General features: G+C 51.0%; 1 protein-coding gene across 14 annotated transcripts in view; it reads right to left on the reverse strand.

Annotated features, from left to right (window-relative positions):
- The window catches only part of DNM2 (dynamin 2), an 85897-nt gene that overhangs the window by 68090 nt on the left and 1126 nt on the right, over nt 1-16681 (reverse strand). The window lies entirely within an intron of this gene.

The raw sequence follows: 16681 nt of genomic DNA on the forward strand, positions 1-16681 counted from the left end.
AAATACAGAAATGGGATTTCATCAAAATAAAACTTGTCTTCTTCTAAGAAAGTAAAAAGACAACTCCCATAATGGAAGAAGGTATTCGCAAATCATATATCTCATAAGGGATCGGTCTTGATACCAGATATAGAGAACTTTTACAAATCAACAATAGACAAATACCCCAATTTAAAAACAGACAAATGACTTGAATAGACATGTCTTCAAAGAAGATAGAAAAATGGCCACTAAGCACATGAAAAGCTTATCATTAGTCATTAGGGAAATGAAAATAAGAAAGGAGCAAAATACCACTTCATACCCACTGGGAAGCTAAATTCAAAAAGGCAGATAAGAACAAGTGTTGGCGAAGATGTGGAGAAACTGGAACCCTCCTACAGTGCTGGTCTGCTGTAAGATGAGGCAGCCACTGTGGAAAACTGTCTGGGAGTTTCGCAAGGTTAAACCTAAGGATTACCACATGGCTCAGCAATTTCAGTCCTACATAGAGACTCAAAAGAAATGAACACACGTGCACATAAAATCTGTACACAAGGGCGCCTGGGTGGCTCAGCTGGTTAAGTGACTGCCTTCAGCTCAGGTCATGATCCTGGAGTCCCGGGATCGAGTCCCGCATCGGGCTCCCTGCTCGGCAGGGAGTCTGCTTCTCCCTCTGATCCTCCTCCCTCTCATGCTCTCTGTCTCTCATTCTCTCTGTCTCAAATAAATAAATAAAATCTTAAAAAAAAAAAATCTGTACACAAATGTTCAAAGCAGCACTATTCCTGATGGCCAAAAAGTAGAAATGACCCAAATGTTTGTCGACTGAGGAGCGGATATACACAAGGTGGCATAGCTGTACAATGGAATATTATTCAGCCATGAAAAGGAATGGAATTCTGATTGGTGCAGTAGCAAGGATGAACCTTGAACACACCATACAAAGTGCAAGGAGCCAGACACAAAAACCAAGTTGTGTAGGATTCCATTGATACAAAACATCCAGAGCAGGCAAATTCACAGACAGAAAGCAGATTAGTGGTTGGGAGTTGCTAGGGGTGGGGAGTGACTGCTGATGAGGACAGAGTTTCTTTTGGGGGCATGAAAAGGTTTTGAAATTAAGACAGTGGTGATCGCCGCACAACTCTGACGATGCTAAAAATCACCTGACAGTACACTTTTTTATTTTTTTAAGATTTTATTTTTAAGTCATCTCTACACCCAATGTGGGGCTCAAACTCACAACTCCAAGATCAAGAGTCGCATGTTCAGGACACCTGGGTGGCTCAGTTGGTTAAGCATCTGCCTTTGGCTCGGGTGTCCTGGGATCGAGCCCCGCATCGGGCTCCCTGCTCAGCGGGAGTCTGCTTCTCCCTCTGCCTGCCGCTCCCCCTGCTTGTGCTTGCTTACTCTCCCGCACTCTCTCTCTGACAAATAAATAAAATCTTAAAAAAAAAAAAGTTGCATGCTCTACGGACGGAGCCAGCCAGGTGCCCCCCTCCAACAGTCCTTTAAAAGGATGAGTTTTATGGTATGTGAATTATATTTCAGTTCAGTAGAGATGCTATTTTAAAACAAAAAGCACAAGAGCAACCCCTATACCAAGAAGGGAGCAAGTCCATCATCTATCTTTAAGATAAAAACCACTGCTGTGGATGGAACTGGAGGGTATTATGCTGAGCGAAATAAGTCAAACAGAGAAAGACATGTATCATATGACCTCATTGATATGAGGAATTCTTTTTTTTTTTTTTAAGATTTTATTTATTTATTTGAGACAGAGAGAATGAGAGAGACAGAGAGCACATGAGAGGGGGAGGGTCAGCGGGAGAAGCAGGCTCCCTGCCGAGCAGGGAGCCTGATGCGGGACTCCATCCCGGGACTCCAGGATCATGACCTGAGCCGAAGGCAGTCGCTTAACCAACTGAGCCACCCAGGTGCCCCGATATGAGGAATTCTTAATCTCAGGAAACCAACTGAGGGTTGCTGGAGTGGGGGGTGGGGTGGGAGGGATGGGGTGGCTGGTGATAGACATTGGGGAGGGTATGTGCTCTGGTAAGCGCTGTGAATTGTGCAAGACTGTTGAATCTCAGATCTGTACCTCTGAAACAAATAATGCAATATATGTTAAGAAAAAAAAAGAAGAAGATAGCAGGAGGGGAAGAATGAAGAGGGGGAAATCGGAGGGGGAGATGAACCATGAGAGACGATGGACTCTGAAAAACAAACTGAGGGTTCTAGAGGGGAGGGGGGTGGGAGGATGGGTTAGCCTGGTGATGGGTATTAAAGAGGGCACGTTCTGCATGGAGCACTGGGTGTTATGCACAAACAATGAATCATGGAACACTACATCTAAAACTAATGATGTAATGTATGGTGATTAACATGACAATAAAAAAATTTTTTTTCAAAAACCACTGCTGGGGTGGCCTGGGTGGCTCAGTAGGTTGGCAGCCCCTCCCCCTGCGCTCTCTCTCTCTCTCTCTCAAATAAATAAATCTTAAAAAAATTTTTTTTAATTAAAAAAAGATAAAAACCACTGCCAACCCACACAAACCCTCCCAGAAAGGCCCGGGCCTCTGACTGTGGCCTGCCCTCATCCTGCCCTCCTACAGCCTCATCCCCTCTGTGACCCTGATCTTAGTCACAGTCTCCGTCTCTCTGTGGTATGCCTGACTAGTGTGTGCCTCCCCCACCCAGGCCTGACTCCAAGTGGCGACCGGGGGAGTGGCAGCCCAGGTTGGAGCAGGGCAAACAGCAAGCTCGGCTGCTTTTGCTGAGTGAGTACCAGTTAGTGATTGAGACACACAGTTCGTTTACATGGAGAAGAGGGGGTTCTAGAGCATCTCATACGCACCGGGCACCATACAAAGGGCTGGGGCACACCCAAGAACAAGGCCCCACCAGCAAGTCACTGACCCTCTACTGGGTGGAGATGGACAATAAACCAAATAAACAGGTAGAACAATGACAGGGAGTGTCAAGTGCTTCCAAGAAAAATTAAGCAGGGCAAGAGGATGGAGTAACAGGGTGGAGGCATTTTAGCAGTGAGGCCAGGCAAGGCCTGTTGAGGAGACATCTGACCACAGGCCAGATGTTGGTGACAAATGATCCATCAGGTTGTCTCAAAGAAAGAGCTTTCCAGGCAGAGGAAGAGCATATGCAAAGGCCCTGAGGTGGGACCGTGTTTCACATGTTTCAGGAACAGTGAGGAGCCCAGTACAGCCAGAACAGAACAAGTAAGGGAGAAACAGGGGCAGATGAGGGAGATGAAGGGAGAGAAGTGATGGGACGGTGGGGCGGGGGGGGGGGGGGGGACAAGGAGATCATGCAGGACCTTCTGGTGGTAGTGAAGACTTCAGTTTTCACCCCAAGGGAGCTAGGAGACATGGTGGAGTCTGAGCAAAGGGGGAATAGGTTCTTAATAGGCCCCCTCTAGCCACTGTAGGGAGAAGAGCCTGGGGTGGGCAGGGAGTGAGGGCAGAAGGTACAAGACCTAGGAGGAAGTAACTGCACTGGGCCAGGTGAGCACTGATGGGTCCATGGAATCACACAGCAGAAAAACTAATAGCAAAGTTCTCCATGTACCAAGATGGAGAAATTTCTTTTTCTTTAAGAAATCAACAAGCTGATTCTAAAATTTATATGTAAAGGCAAAGGAACTACACTAGCCAAAACAATTCTGAAAATGACTAACAAAGAAGACTCACCCGGCCTGATTTCAAGACTTACTATAAAGTAATAAAGAAATGTGGTTTTGGTCAAAGGTCGGGACATACAGATCAATGTCTGCAGAAAACAGAGTCCAGAATGAACCCACACAAACACAGCCCATTGGTTTCTGACTCAGGCACCTCAATGGAGAAAAAAAGGTCTTTTCTTTCTTTCTTTTTCTCTTTCTTTCTTTCTTCCTTTCTTCCTTTCTTTCTTTCCTTCCTTTCTTTCTTTTTCTTCCTTCCTTCCTTCCTTCCTTTCTTTCTTTTTTAAGATTTTGTTCATTTATTTGCAAGAGAGAGAACCAGCGGGGGGGAAAGGGGCAGAGGGAGAGGGAGAAGCAGGCTCCCCGCTGAACAGGGACCCCCTGATGGAGGGCTCGATCCCAGGACCCTGGGATCATGACCTGAGCTGAAGGCAGACGCTTAACCGACTGAGCAACCCAGGCGTCCCCAAAAGAAGGTCTTTTCAATAAATAGTACTGACATGGGACGCCTGGGTGGCTCAGTCAGTTAAGCATCTGGCTCGATCTTGGCCCAGATCTCAAGCTCAGGGTCATTGAGTTCAAGCCCCCAGGTGGGCTCCATGCTGGGTGTGCAGCCTACTAAATAAACAAACAAACAAATAAATAAATAGTACTGACACAATTGGACATTCATATGCAAAAAAATCATAACCTCAATCTTACCTCCTAAGTCATAGATACATTAAGTCAAAATGTATCCTATTCACGAGCCACACAGAGACAGGAGCATAAAAGTTTCTATCAGCATTATTCAGAATCACCAAGAATTGGAGATAACGCACTGTCCTTCAGCTGGTGAACAGTTCAACAGATGGTGGCCCAGCCATACCACAAAATACTCCTCAGCAATAAAAAGGACTGAACGGCAGCTGCATTCGGCCCGGATGGTTCTCCAGTGCGTTACGCAGAGTGAACCACGGCCGACTCAGAAGCCGCGTGGGCTCATTTACATAAGATTCTGGAAAAGGCAAAACCATAGGGTGGAGAACCCATCAGCAGGTGCCTGGTGCACAGGGTGGAGCGAGGGTGACCACAAAAGGGCACAGGGGGACTCCTGGGGGGACTGCAAGTGTTCTGTGTGTTGATCATGGCGGTGGTGACACAAGTCTGCTTGTTTGTCAAAACAGAACTCCACGTTACAAATGGGTGGCGTTTACTGTATGTAAATTATACCTGGAGGGTGGAAAACCAGCCGAAGGGGCAAACAAACTCTGTGCTGACACAGGAAGATCTCCGAGAACACTGTCCAGTCACAATCTCACTGCTCCGACCAGGGTGCAAAGTTGTGTATGGGGGAGGGGAGAACACACACACACGTGTTTGCTTCTGTTTGTCCAGAGCAGGGCGGTTAGCTGTGAGGGCACGAGCTGCAGGTAGCAAGGCCTCTCTCCCCATCCTCTCTGATATTTTGGAACTTTGTGCCACACTTAACATGTTACTGATTTAAGTAATCAAGAAGAACCATTGAGGCTTCCAAAGGAAGATATATGAAAAGGAGAAAAAGAGTGAACTACCGTAGGGAAAGCTGACAGACACGGCCTTGACCAAGAGATCAAGGTCAGCAACACCCATGAGAAGACTTGTTGATATCATGGACCCCTGACAGGATGTGGAGGAAAGGGCTCCTCACCTCTCTGTTCTTCTCCCCAAACCTGGAGCCCCCATCTAATCATGAAAATACCAGATAAACCCAAACTGAAGGGGGTGCCTGCGTGGCTCAGTCGTTAAGCGTCTGCCTTCGGCCCAGGTCATGATCTCAGGGTCCTGGGATCGAGTCCCACATTGGGCTCCTTGCTCGGCAAGAAGCCTGCTTCTCCCTCTCCCATTCCCCCTGCTTGTGTTCCTGCTCTCGCTATCTCTCTCTCTGTCAAATAAATAAATAAAATCTTAAAAACAAAACAAAACAAAACACCCAAACTGAAGGACATTCTATTAAATACCAAGGGCATGAAAAGCAAGCAAAGAGGGTGGTGGTGTCACAGACCAGCAGCGACTAAGGAGGAGAGACGGCTTGCCTGCATTGTGGCATCCCAGACGGGGTCCTGGAACAGAAAAAGGACGCAATGGGGAACACTGGGGAAATCTGCAGAAAGTCTGGCTTTCCTTAATGATAACAACCTACCAAGATCCATTTCTTAGTTGTGAGGAACATGCGGTAAGACGTTAACATCAGGAAAGGATGGGTGAAGGGTACACGGGAATTCTTTCTACGGTCTTTGCTGTGAACTTAAAACTTGTTTATTTTTGGGACACCTGAGTGGCTCAGATGGCTAAGCATCTGCCTTCAGCTCAAGTCATGATCCCAGGGTCCTGGGATCGAGCCCCGAGTTGGCTCCCCACTCAGCACGGGGTCTACTTCTCCCTCTGCCCCTGCCCCACCCGTTCATTTTCTCTAATAATAAAATCTTTTTTTTTTTTTTAGATTTTATTTATTTATTTGACAGACAGAGACACAGCTAGAGAGGGAACACAAGCAGGAGAAGTGGGAGAGGGAGAAGCAGGCTTCCCGTGGAGCAAGAAGCCCAATGTGGGGCTTGATCCCAAAACCCTGGGATCATGACCTGAGCCGAAGGCAGACACTTAATGACCGAGGCACCCCATAAGTAAATAAAATCTTTAAAAAAACTGTTTTTTTAAATTTTCTGTCAATCTAAAATTGTTCCAATATAAAAAATGTATCACAAACAAAACAAAGGCAAAAACTCCTCCAGACACTGAAGAACAGGAACTTGGCATGAGGCGGACACATTATGGCAGGAATCCAGACTCTCAAACATGGGCTTCTAATGGCATTGGGAGGAATGGGGAACATTCGCACACAGAGATACAGAAAAAGGATCTGGCAAGAGCCATGGGCTGATGGAAGTGGTTCCCTGCAAAGGGCACCAGGAACCTCTGCCTTACTTATCTTAATATTAAAAAAGAAAAGGGGCGCCTGGGTGGCTCAGTCGTTAAGCATCTGCCTTCGGCTCAGGTCATGATCCCAGGGTCCTGGGATCGAGCCCCCGCATCGGGCTCCCTGCTCGGCGGGAAGCCTGCTTCTCCCTCTCTCGTTGTCTCGCTCTGTCAAATAAATAAATAAATAAATAAAATCTTTAAGTTAAAAAAGAAAAGAACTGAAACCTCAAGCCAACGTGTCATTTTCTGCCGGTGCTGGGTGCGTATTCCGGGTGGAGCGCCGCCCCCCCCCCCCGCCCTCGCTGCAGAGCCGTTCGCCCTGAGCTCTGCGGTGAGCCCAGCGGGCACCACCAGCGGCAGGTGTCGGCAGGACAGACGTCACAGAGGCTGCACTTCCATCAGAACAGCTTCCACCCAGATGAGGGGAACTCAGTATTGCAACAAGACGTGCCAACTCAAACCACAGGAAGGCTCTCTCAAGCTGAGTGGCTGGCTCCACGTCCCTGGGCGCAATTCCCCCATCCTGATTTAGAGATCCCTGGCACTCCGTCGCCCCACCAGGTAGAAAAAGAACAACATCTGAAGGCGTCATCCTCAAAACCACTGGCTCCCTGGCTACAGGGCCAGCTGGGAGCCTCCTGGACAAGGAGGCTGTGACCCTCCAGAAAGACCCTACCCATCAGCAGAGAACTCAGAGGCCCGATGGCCTGAGACAGACAGGGCTGTGTCCCAGGCCCACCACAGGGGCTTCCTCCAGGGCTGGCCTGGCCGTGCCAGGGTGTATCACCCAGCAGGCGGCTGTCACCGCAGCTGGGACTGTTCCTGCCTGCTCTGCTCATCAGCCAGCCTGTTGGTCCCCAAAGACTTATCGCTGGGACAATGTATCATGCAGTAGAGTCTCCGGGACGCCTCCTCCTATGTCTGGGCGTGGGGGTGTCACCGGGGGCCTAGACAGCTCTGCTGGCCGTTTGTCCATATCCTGCGGGTCTACGGTCCGAGCGGGTTCAAGTTTAGCCAAAGGAAGTCTCCCGTTACAGAGCACTAGTCTTCCATGCTATGGCTCTAGAATCCCACAGGAGTTTTAAGATGGTCTAGGGAGGCATGCTGGTATTTTATGACCTCTCCCCCTGGCTCCCTATGGGAGGACGACCCCCAGTGGCTTCCTTTCCATGGTTCTGCTCTGGTCCAAGTGGGCACTTACTTGGGCATCCTGCCTTCGAACCTCGGGGGGCCCCCGTGGTGAACGTGCTCAAGCACCTGGGCAAAGTGGTGCCCACCCCTGCCTGGCACCCAGGTACTAAGCAAGAGTTAAGGGGGCAGCTCATTGGTAGCTCTGTGGGGCCTCCGTTGCCCCAGCCCAGGGTGGGGACCCCTCTTACAGCTGGGGAAGTCAGCCCAGACAGACATCCGAGCTTGGCTGGCCCTGGGGTCTTAGCACAATACTGTTATTATCAGTGTCCACAGGACAAATCACAGGCCTCCCCGTGAAGAAGATGCGCCTGCTTCTGGCCCCCTTGGAGCACCTCATGCCCCATCTCACCACTGTGAGCCCCCAACGCGGAGTCTCAGCACCGTCCTCCAGCCCCCTTCCTCAATGAACATCTGCGCAGTGAAATCAATCCAATTCTGGTTTCTAGGTACATTCATTCAACAAATACGCATGCTCCTACTACGTACCGGGAAAGCAAGGAACACACAGACAAAAACCCCTGCCTGTGAGAACTTGCTATTATGCTGGGGGTTGGGAGGAGGGCAGACAGAGACAGACAAATAATGAAAATAATTTCAGGTGTTAATAAGAGCTCAGAAGAAAACACAGAAGGGCAGGGGGTCTGAGAGAGTGCCAGGCCCGGTGTGAGCCAGGGTAGGTAAGTGTCAGCCCCGCAGAGAGATGAGCTTTCAGCAGGGACCCAAGAAGAGAGGGGTGGGGCAGGGCACACAGAACTCTGGACAAAGAGATGCAAATGAGGGAAGAGCAAGGCGTCAGGTGAGAGTGAGCCTGGGGGGTTCTGGGAGCAGGCTGTGTGGCTGGAGGGATGAAGGAGGGGGAGAAGGGGAGGAGGTGAGGGCTGGAGGCGTGGGGGGGCGGAGGGGGGCACAGAAGTTGGGCTTTTACCCCAAGTGAGGTAGGAGCCTGGGCAGGTTATGCCAGAGGAGGGACGTGCCCCCACTCACGGGTCCACAGGCACCCAGTGAGGGCAGGGGCTAAGGGCCGGAGCCGAGAACCCAGGGTGGAGGACTCTGACCAGTTCCAAACCAATCCCAGGTGCCCCCTGCCCACGTGCAAATCTGGGACTAGATGCCTAGAAAGAACCTCAACATCCATCCCCAGGAGGCTGGTAAATAAACCAAGGTGCCTCTGTATCTGAGTACTACACAGCCACGAAAAAGAGAGGGGATGAAGGAGGGCAGGTGTCATGCTGAGCTAACGCTATATTGCACACCTAAAACGAATACAACACTGTGTTAACTAACTGGAAATAAAATCAAACCTGAAAAACCAAAAAAAGGAAAAAAGAAAAGGAAAGAAAAGAAAGCGCCTATGAACAGGGCTCAAGCCACGAGCTGGAGCCCACAGCCAGGCAGGATGGCCATAAAAGTACGAATTCATACGAATGCCAGCTCCTGCCCAACCTCCTCACCTCAACAGAAAGACCTACGCCTCCTCCAGGAAGCATTCCCTGACCACCATTCCTGCCCCAAGGTGCCCTATTAGAACCTGTGTCTTCCACATGCCTCCACCCCTTCTCCCTGTGCCTCCCGAGAGGACAAGAAGCTCTTGGGGCTCACTGGTGGCAACACCCCCATTCAAGCCCAGACCCTGCTGCTTGGTACGGTGGCACCATTCTCCACCAGAGACAAATACTGATTGAGTGAACCAGTGGGCAAGTGCGGGGACTTGGAGGCCCCCCACCTGCCTGCCCCTCAGCTGCCTTGTCTGTAAGATGGGGCCGACCCAAAAGGACACACAGAGAGCGCTCAGCACCTGGCACACAGTGAGCGCACCGAAGATGTGCAAAGTCTGTTCGGTGTGGAAGACCAGAGCCACCCCCGACAGCCACTGAAAGAGGCCAATCAAGCAACCGAGGTGTGGTACTGAGCACGTCAGTGGGCGCTGCAAGGACCTACGGAGGGTTTGGATTACTCCTCGACACCTGGCCTTTTCCAGAAATCTCTGAGGCCACTCTGTGGGACAAACAGAGCAGAAGGAGTGAAAACTTGACCCTAGGAAGCTGGGCCACGGGTTGAGGCAGCCACTCCAGGTCCAGGCCAGCAGGCCCCGGGAAGGCCTCCCGTGAAAGCCAAAGCTCTGGGTTCAAGTTTGGCCACCCGCAGCCCCAACATCCTTGGGCAAACCTCTCTAACCCAATCTCCTCACCAGTAAACAGGGATCGAGCACCGGCCTCAAGGCAAGAAGGCGCCTGGTGCCGAGGCCCCAGCGTGCATTACGCACACGGAGGGTGCTGCCATTTCTCAGGGGGACAGTCACGGCAACTCCTGCTGGCCCCTTCCTCCATTCCTTACCCCTCTGGGGCTGTCAGGAAATTCCAAGCAGCAGTGACAGACGCTCCAACATGGAAAGACCTCTGGGATGTGTTAAGTGGCTGGAAAACAAGTTTCCACACCGTATAACGGAGGTGGTCCCAGTTCTAGAAAAGAGATACGCTGAAAAAGAACCAACTGCTGGCAGTGCTACAGGTTTTCCGTAGGTACCAGCAAGGATTTATGGACAAAAAGACGCAAGAGGGGTCTGGCAGGATCCACCCCAACCTGACAGTGGTGCTCCCCCCGTGGAACTGGGAGGACGGGATGGGGCTGAAGCATGTTCTTCCTCATGGGTCACGGTTTCCTTTTCACTAGAACTCGGCCTTCGGTGTCCGACTTGCATAATGAAAATTTAGGGAAAGCAGGCCTCCCACAGGCACTTTCCTGACCCTCATGTGCCTGCTGGTTCAGGCCTCCATCTCAGCCCCCTCTCCCAGAGTGCAGACTTCAAGTCAGTTCCCCTCTCTGGCCTCAGTTTCTTCATCTGTAAAGCAAGGATACTGCTGGGACCACCCGGTCAGATTTTAGACAGAGGTCCCCAGGGGATGGCACAGAATGATGCTCCACAAACATCACCTCCTACTGTGTCATCAACATCCAGCAGCAGGTGAAACCAAGAGTCACCGGCTCCCTGTTCAAGCTGAGGGTGACTCCGGGAGGGAAAATCCCCAGCACCCAGCAGGGGCCACACTGCCCATACTAAGAGGAACCCAAAACGCACCCAGAAGCAGAGTCTTTTCTCTCCAGGGCCATCTTGCTTCAGAGGCAAGGCAATTTTTGTCTTTTATTCGGATGAGAGCTAATGTCCTATAAATATCTCATTATCGGCTTGCATATTCCCAAAGCTTTCACACAATAAGGGCTTAATTACAGCATGTGGTTAGCAACTCCAGTAAATTAAGGGTTAGCTGATGTTCCCATTTTTTCTTGCAAGTGAGGGCCCTGTAATTTCAGCATTTCCACCCAAATCTGGCAAGAGCTTGGCAGATGTGGCTCTGACCCAAATGCAAACACCTGGAGAGACACATGGTTCCCTTCCGTCGGCGCTACCTCTGAAAACCCTAAATCTAGAGCTGTCCACAAGCTCATCTCTGCCCTCGCCCCAGAAACCACCAGCTCACCACCAGGGGATTTCAATCCGTGTACCTAGCGAGGGCCATTATCCCTAACTCTGAAAAAGCACTTGGCCGCCCGGAGCTGAGCTCTGGAGAAATCTGTCTTCCTGACCGTGAACATAATCCAAACAAGCAAAACCAAACCAAGAATCATATGGGGAGACCACCCACATGGGGGGTTCAGGAGGCATACACCTTCCCAGGCTTTTTACGCCAAAAATACAACTGCTTCGAACGAGGTGAGAGCACACTTCCATTGGGTCTGGAAACGAAACGGTCTTCCACAGCCTCCTGGGTCATTAAATCCTCTTTCTCGCTCCCTGAGTAGCTATTTCATAGCTGGTTGTCAGACACACTGTTTGTCTAGCCAATTCGCTCCCACCACCATACACTAAGTGAGCATAAATGATTCTCCCACCAAGTATTTGATCCCAGCCACCATTTTCACTTAGAAACACACCAGTAATGGGCTCCCGCTAGCATTTCAGGATCTGGCTCACTGGCAGGTCCCGGTTATATTCCTGCCCCCCACCCTCCTCCGGGCGAAAGCCAGAATGAGGCCCGCCTGCACGAGAGGCACTCAATTCACGTTTGCGCTAAAATAAGGTGGTCTTGGGGCGCCTGGGTGGCTCAGTTGTTAAGCGTCTGCCTTCGGCTCAGGTCGTGATCCCAGGGTCCTGGGATCGAGCCCCGCATCGGGCTCCTTGCTCAGCGGGAAGCCTGCTTCTCCCTCTTCCACTCCCCCTGCTTGTGTTCCGTCTCTCACTATCTCTCTCTGTCAAATAAGTAAATAAAACCTTTAGGGGCGCCTGGGTGGCTCAGTCATTAAGCGTCTGCCTTCGGCTCAGGTCATGATCCCAGGGTCCTGGGATCGAGCCCCACACTGGGCTCCCTGCTTGGCAGGAAGCCTGCTTCTCCCTCTCCCACTCCCCCTGCTTGTGTTCCCTCTCTCGCTGTGTCTCTCTGTCAAATAAATAAATAAAATCTTTAAAAAATAAAAAAATAAAACCTTTAAAAAAAATAAATAAATAAAATAAGGTGGTCTTTTATATTAACAAAGTAATTATGAACTCCATCTCTTTGCAGAAAAAGAAATTAACTGCCGGTAAGTCCTCATCCGTGGCTTTTGCAAAAGGCAGGGCTCTCCTATTTCACAAGGATTAGCTCATCTGATCCTCAGCCCGCTCCCAGGGGAGAGGGAACATCCTGATTCCCATTTCCCAGATGCGAGAAGTGAGGTCATTCGGCCGACGTGTGACAGGGACAGCCACATTCCACCGGCGCCTCCAGATGCTCCCCATTCAGGCTGGCCCGGGTACTACCGACCACACAGGCAAAGGAACCTTAGTTTTCCACCGAAAGGAAAAACAATGGCAACAGCTGTCATTTCCAAGCAGCTTTATTTTTTATTTTTATTTTTTTTTAAGATTTTATTTATTTGACAGAGAGAGAAACAGCGAGAGAGGGAACACAAGCAGGGGGAGTGGGAGAGGGAGAAGCAGGCTTCCCGCTGAGCAGGGAGCCTGATGCGGGGCTCGATCCCAGGACCCCGGGATCATGACCTGAGCCGAAGGCAGAGGCCCAATGACTGAGCCACCCAGGTGCCCCTCCAAGCAACTTTAAACACCTACGATCTGTGAAGGCACAAACCAGCCCAGGCAGCAGCCCGTGTGCCTGCCCCTTGGTCTGGCGGGGACGGGAGCGGCCACCAGTCATCTGACAGGTATCTGTCCAGCACCCACTGTGTGCCAGGCAGCAGCCTGGTGTGGCCATGTCTCCATGAGAGACACATCACCGAAGACCAAATGGAAATGGGGCTGGAGATGGTAGAGACCCATGGGCAGCTGATTCTTGTCAAAAGAAAAATGGCACTGGGCTCCTCTGTGAGTTAGCAAGTACCACTCACTGAGAAAATTGAGGTAAAGCTGAAAATCGAAGGAGAGTCCTCAGCTTGCCCAGAACCAGGTCCGAAACGACTGGAATGGCGCCACCACAGCCTTCCCTCTGCTCAGAGCCCTCCTGGGCCCCCACCCTACCCCAGCACCTGCTAATGTCATCTCCCCCCACTCTCCTGCTATACTGGCCTGCAGGCACAGGACCATCTCAGGGCCTTTGCACCGGCCGTTCCCACAGCCCGGGACGCTCTCCCAGCAAATCTCCACTGGTGGCTCCCCCCTTACCTGCTTAAGTCTTGGCTCAAATGTCACTTTCCCAAGAAGGCCTTCCCTGATGCCCAGCCCCCTACTATTTAAAACCCGAACTTTCCCCTGCCCTCTCCAGGAGGAGCCTGCTCTTCTTTTCCTTAACAGTTATCAATTTCCACCCTGTTCTGCCCCCTTCCTTATCTGCCCCCCACGGCAGGGGTTTTGGTATCTTGCTCAGGGCTGTGTCTGCACCCCAGAACAGGGCCGCACACAGAGTACATGTGCTCAGAAAACATTTTTCAATGAACAAATGAAAACTGCACAGCATTTTATTTTATTTTATTTTATTTTTAAAGATTTATTTATTTATTTATTTGAGAGAGAGCGAGTACATGAGAGGGGGGAGGGTCAGAGGGAGAAGCAGGCTCCCCGCCGAGCAGGGAGCCCGATGCGGGACTCGATCCAGGGACTCCAGGATCATGACCTGAGCCGAAGGCAGTCGCCCAACCAACTGAGCCACCCAGGCGCCCTGCACAGCGTTTTAAGCACTCTTCCTGTGCTATACACTCTTTGAAGCATTTAGTCCTCCCTCCACCCTCAATGATAGGCACCAGATGACTTTATCTCCCCTAAGAGGTGAAACACACCCATCTGCTCACCTGAAAGGGGCCCATCAGTAGATACTGTTAACAGCCCCATTTCCTAGCTGGGGATACCAAGGCTCAGAGGGGAAAGGTTCATGGGATCAAGCCCAGCCCTGGGGGTTCTGAGCTGGAGGCCTCAACCTCGGCTTCCTCTTCTCCCAAGGAAAAATTTCCCAAGCTCCTCCCTCCATTTGGCTGCTGAGGCTAAAAGACCAGGGTCACTGGAGAGCTACATCCTTCCCCCTTCTTAGGGCCACATTCTGGTACAGGGCAGACAAGCCAAGGGTCTTAAACTCAAAGGTTTCCAGGGCCAGGAGTCCCCAGGCAAATGTAAAATGAGCCTGGGCGACTATTAGGGAGGAGTGAGGAGTGTGGCACTCCCGTGGCCACTTCTAGTCTGACCCAGGCACTTGATGCCAAGCAAGACTTGGGCCTAGGGAGGCCAGAATATGAGGATTATAACAACAGCTGCCAGGGGCATAGATAGGGTCAATGCACTCAACACCCATTAACTTATGCAGTCCCCCTGGGGAGGGTGTAGTTATCACCCCATTTTACAGAAAAGGAACCTGAGTCCACTTGGCCAAATTCACACACCCAAACATGCTGGAGTCAGGCCTAAGGCCTAAGGCCTAAGGCCCATGTACACCACCACTAAACTCTAAAGATCTGTGGGTGTTTGCTAAGCAATGCAAAAATCCAAATCTTGATGCAAAATATAAATATTGGCAGCTAATTAAAAACGAAAAAGATTTGAAATGCTATGCAGGTGAAACAAAAACCAGCAAGCAGGCCTCGGCCCCCAGCTGTCAATCTGCAATCACTGGTACAGGCTGAGCTAACTGGGCCATTCTCCCTTGGACCACATTCTTAGAAAAACCAACAAGGAGGAAGCAATGAAACAGAGCAGTCTGTGCTGACCCCCAGGCCCAGGCCCTTGACATACTCTCTCGTTTGTTCCTTGAAACTAGACAAGATGTCCACTGTAAAGATCCATAGTGCAAAGAGGCAAACAGGTTCTCATTCAAAATGAGGCCTGCCTGCCGTCCCCCTATGGCAGGGCTCGGTAGCTAAGAAACCTGACCCACGCTCCAGAAATAAAAAGAAGTTAGCTCTGTTTGAGCAACCCATCTCCGAGAAGCTTTTTTAAAACTCTGGTTCTCAGGCCCCGAACTAATGCTCTCAACGATCAAGGTCATATTGCAGGCTTCTGGGAGGAGGTTGCCACAGAAGCCAGCTCAGTAGTAGATGCCTGGATGGGTGGGTAAGAGAGAAAGGCGAAGGGCAGAGAGACTGAGGGGAGGTGGGCAGGGGAGAGAGACCCCAGGTCCCCAACCTAGAGCCCCCAGTTCCTCACTGAACGGCCTTGAGCAAGAGTGCTCTGCTGAGCCTCCGTTTTCTGCTCTGTAAAATGGGATCATAGCAGTGCCAGCCTCGTCAAGCTTAAATGCAGTCCAGTGTGTAACTTGAGCACTTTCATTCTGATTAGTTTTTGTTGATGATATGAGAGGAACCAGCATGGTGAATAACAGCCTGTCCCTGTCGACCTACCGTGTGCCACGCACTGTGTTAAGTAAGCACTTTCAACACATCATGTCCCTGCATCATGGCAACAGTCTTGTCGAGGGACCATCACCCCATTTTTAGGAGGGGAAACTGAGGCTCAGAGAGGCCAAACCACCTGAGCAAAGTCCCAAGGCAAATGAAATAGACAGAACTTTGCTGTGTGCCCATCGAAAGCCTGGGCAGGGAGGAAGATAACCATGCAAAGGGGCCCACAGCCCAGCCCAAGGCTCAGCCCAGGCCCGGCTGACCCCAAGTCCACACCTTTCCGCCACAGTGGACAACAGGCAAGGCGCCAGAGACAAAGCAGCAAAGGAGGAAATTCATGCCGCTGACAGCCAAACTCCAGGCCTCCGGGAAGGCAGGGCGGGGCTGGGCACCCAGCTGGGTTCCAGTGAGCCCTAGCCTGGTGCCCTTGGGCCAAGAATGAGTCTTTTCTGAGCCTCCCTGCTCCTGTCTAAGGTGGGGATAAGAGAACTTCCACCTCGCTCACTATGGGGTTCAAGAGGCTGACAAAAGAACTCAGCCTGGGGCCTGCCAGATGAACATTACCCCTCAACACCGATAACAACCACAGTAATACTAACGATTACTGTGATGTTATCGTTTGGCAGCCACAGGCACAAATGGAGTCCTTCCCAGAATGGAGAAGTGACAGCCCATCTAGGAGGCAGAAGGGCAAGAGGCGGGGGAAGGGAGAGGAAAGAACCAAACACCCCTGGAGGCCACATGTCCAGCTCTCATTCATCAGCTTCCTGAATCCTGGAAACAGCCCAGAGAGTGGAGTTTGCCCACCGGACAGATGGGCACACTGAGGCTTCTCAGGGCTGCCCAAAAGCCTGATAAGGCTCCAACGAGGGCCCCCAATTTGCAGGCTTTCGCTTGGGAGCTGGCCTCTGTGTTCTGGGATACCAGAGCACCCTGACAAGGGCCGGGAAAGAATCCTGCAGAAAGGTTCCCCCCCGCCCCCAGGGCCTACTTCCAACTGATAGGGAAATTCAGGTTTCATCCTTCAGCTCCCTTGTCCTCTGCATGCTCCCACCACCTCCT

This window comes from Mirounga angustirostris, unplaced genomic scaffold (assembly GCF_029215605.1).
Source record: "Mirounga angustirostris isolate CCGP_5_RB_7025 unplaced genomic scaffold, mMirAng1.0.hap1 SCAF_1, whole genome shotgun sequence".
Classification (NCBI taxonomy): domain Eukaryota; kingdom Metazoa; phylum Chordata; class Mammalia; order Carnivora; family Phocidae; genus Mirounga; species Mirounga angustirostris.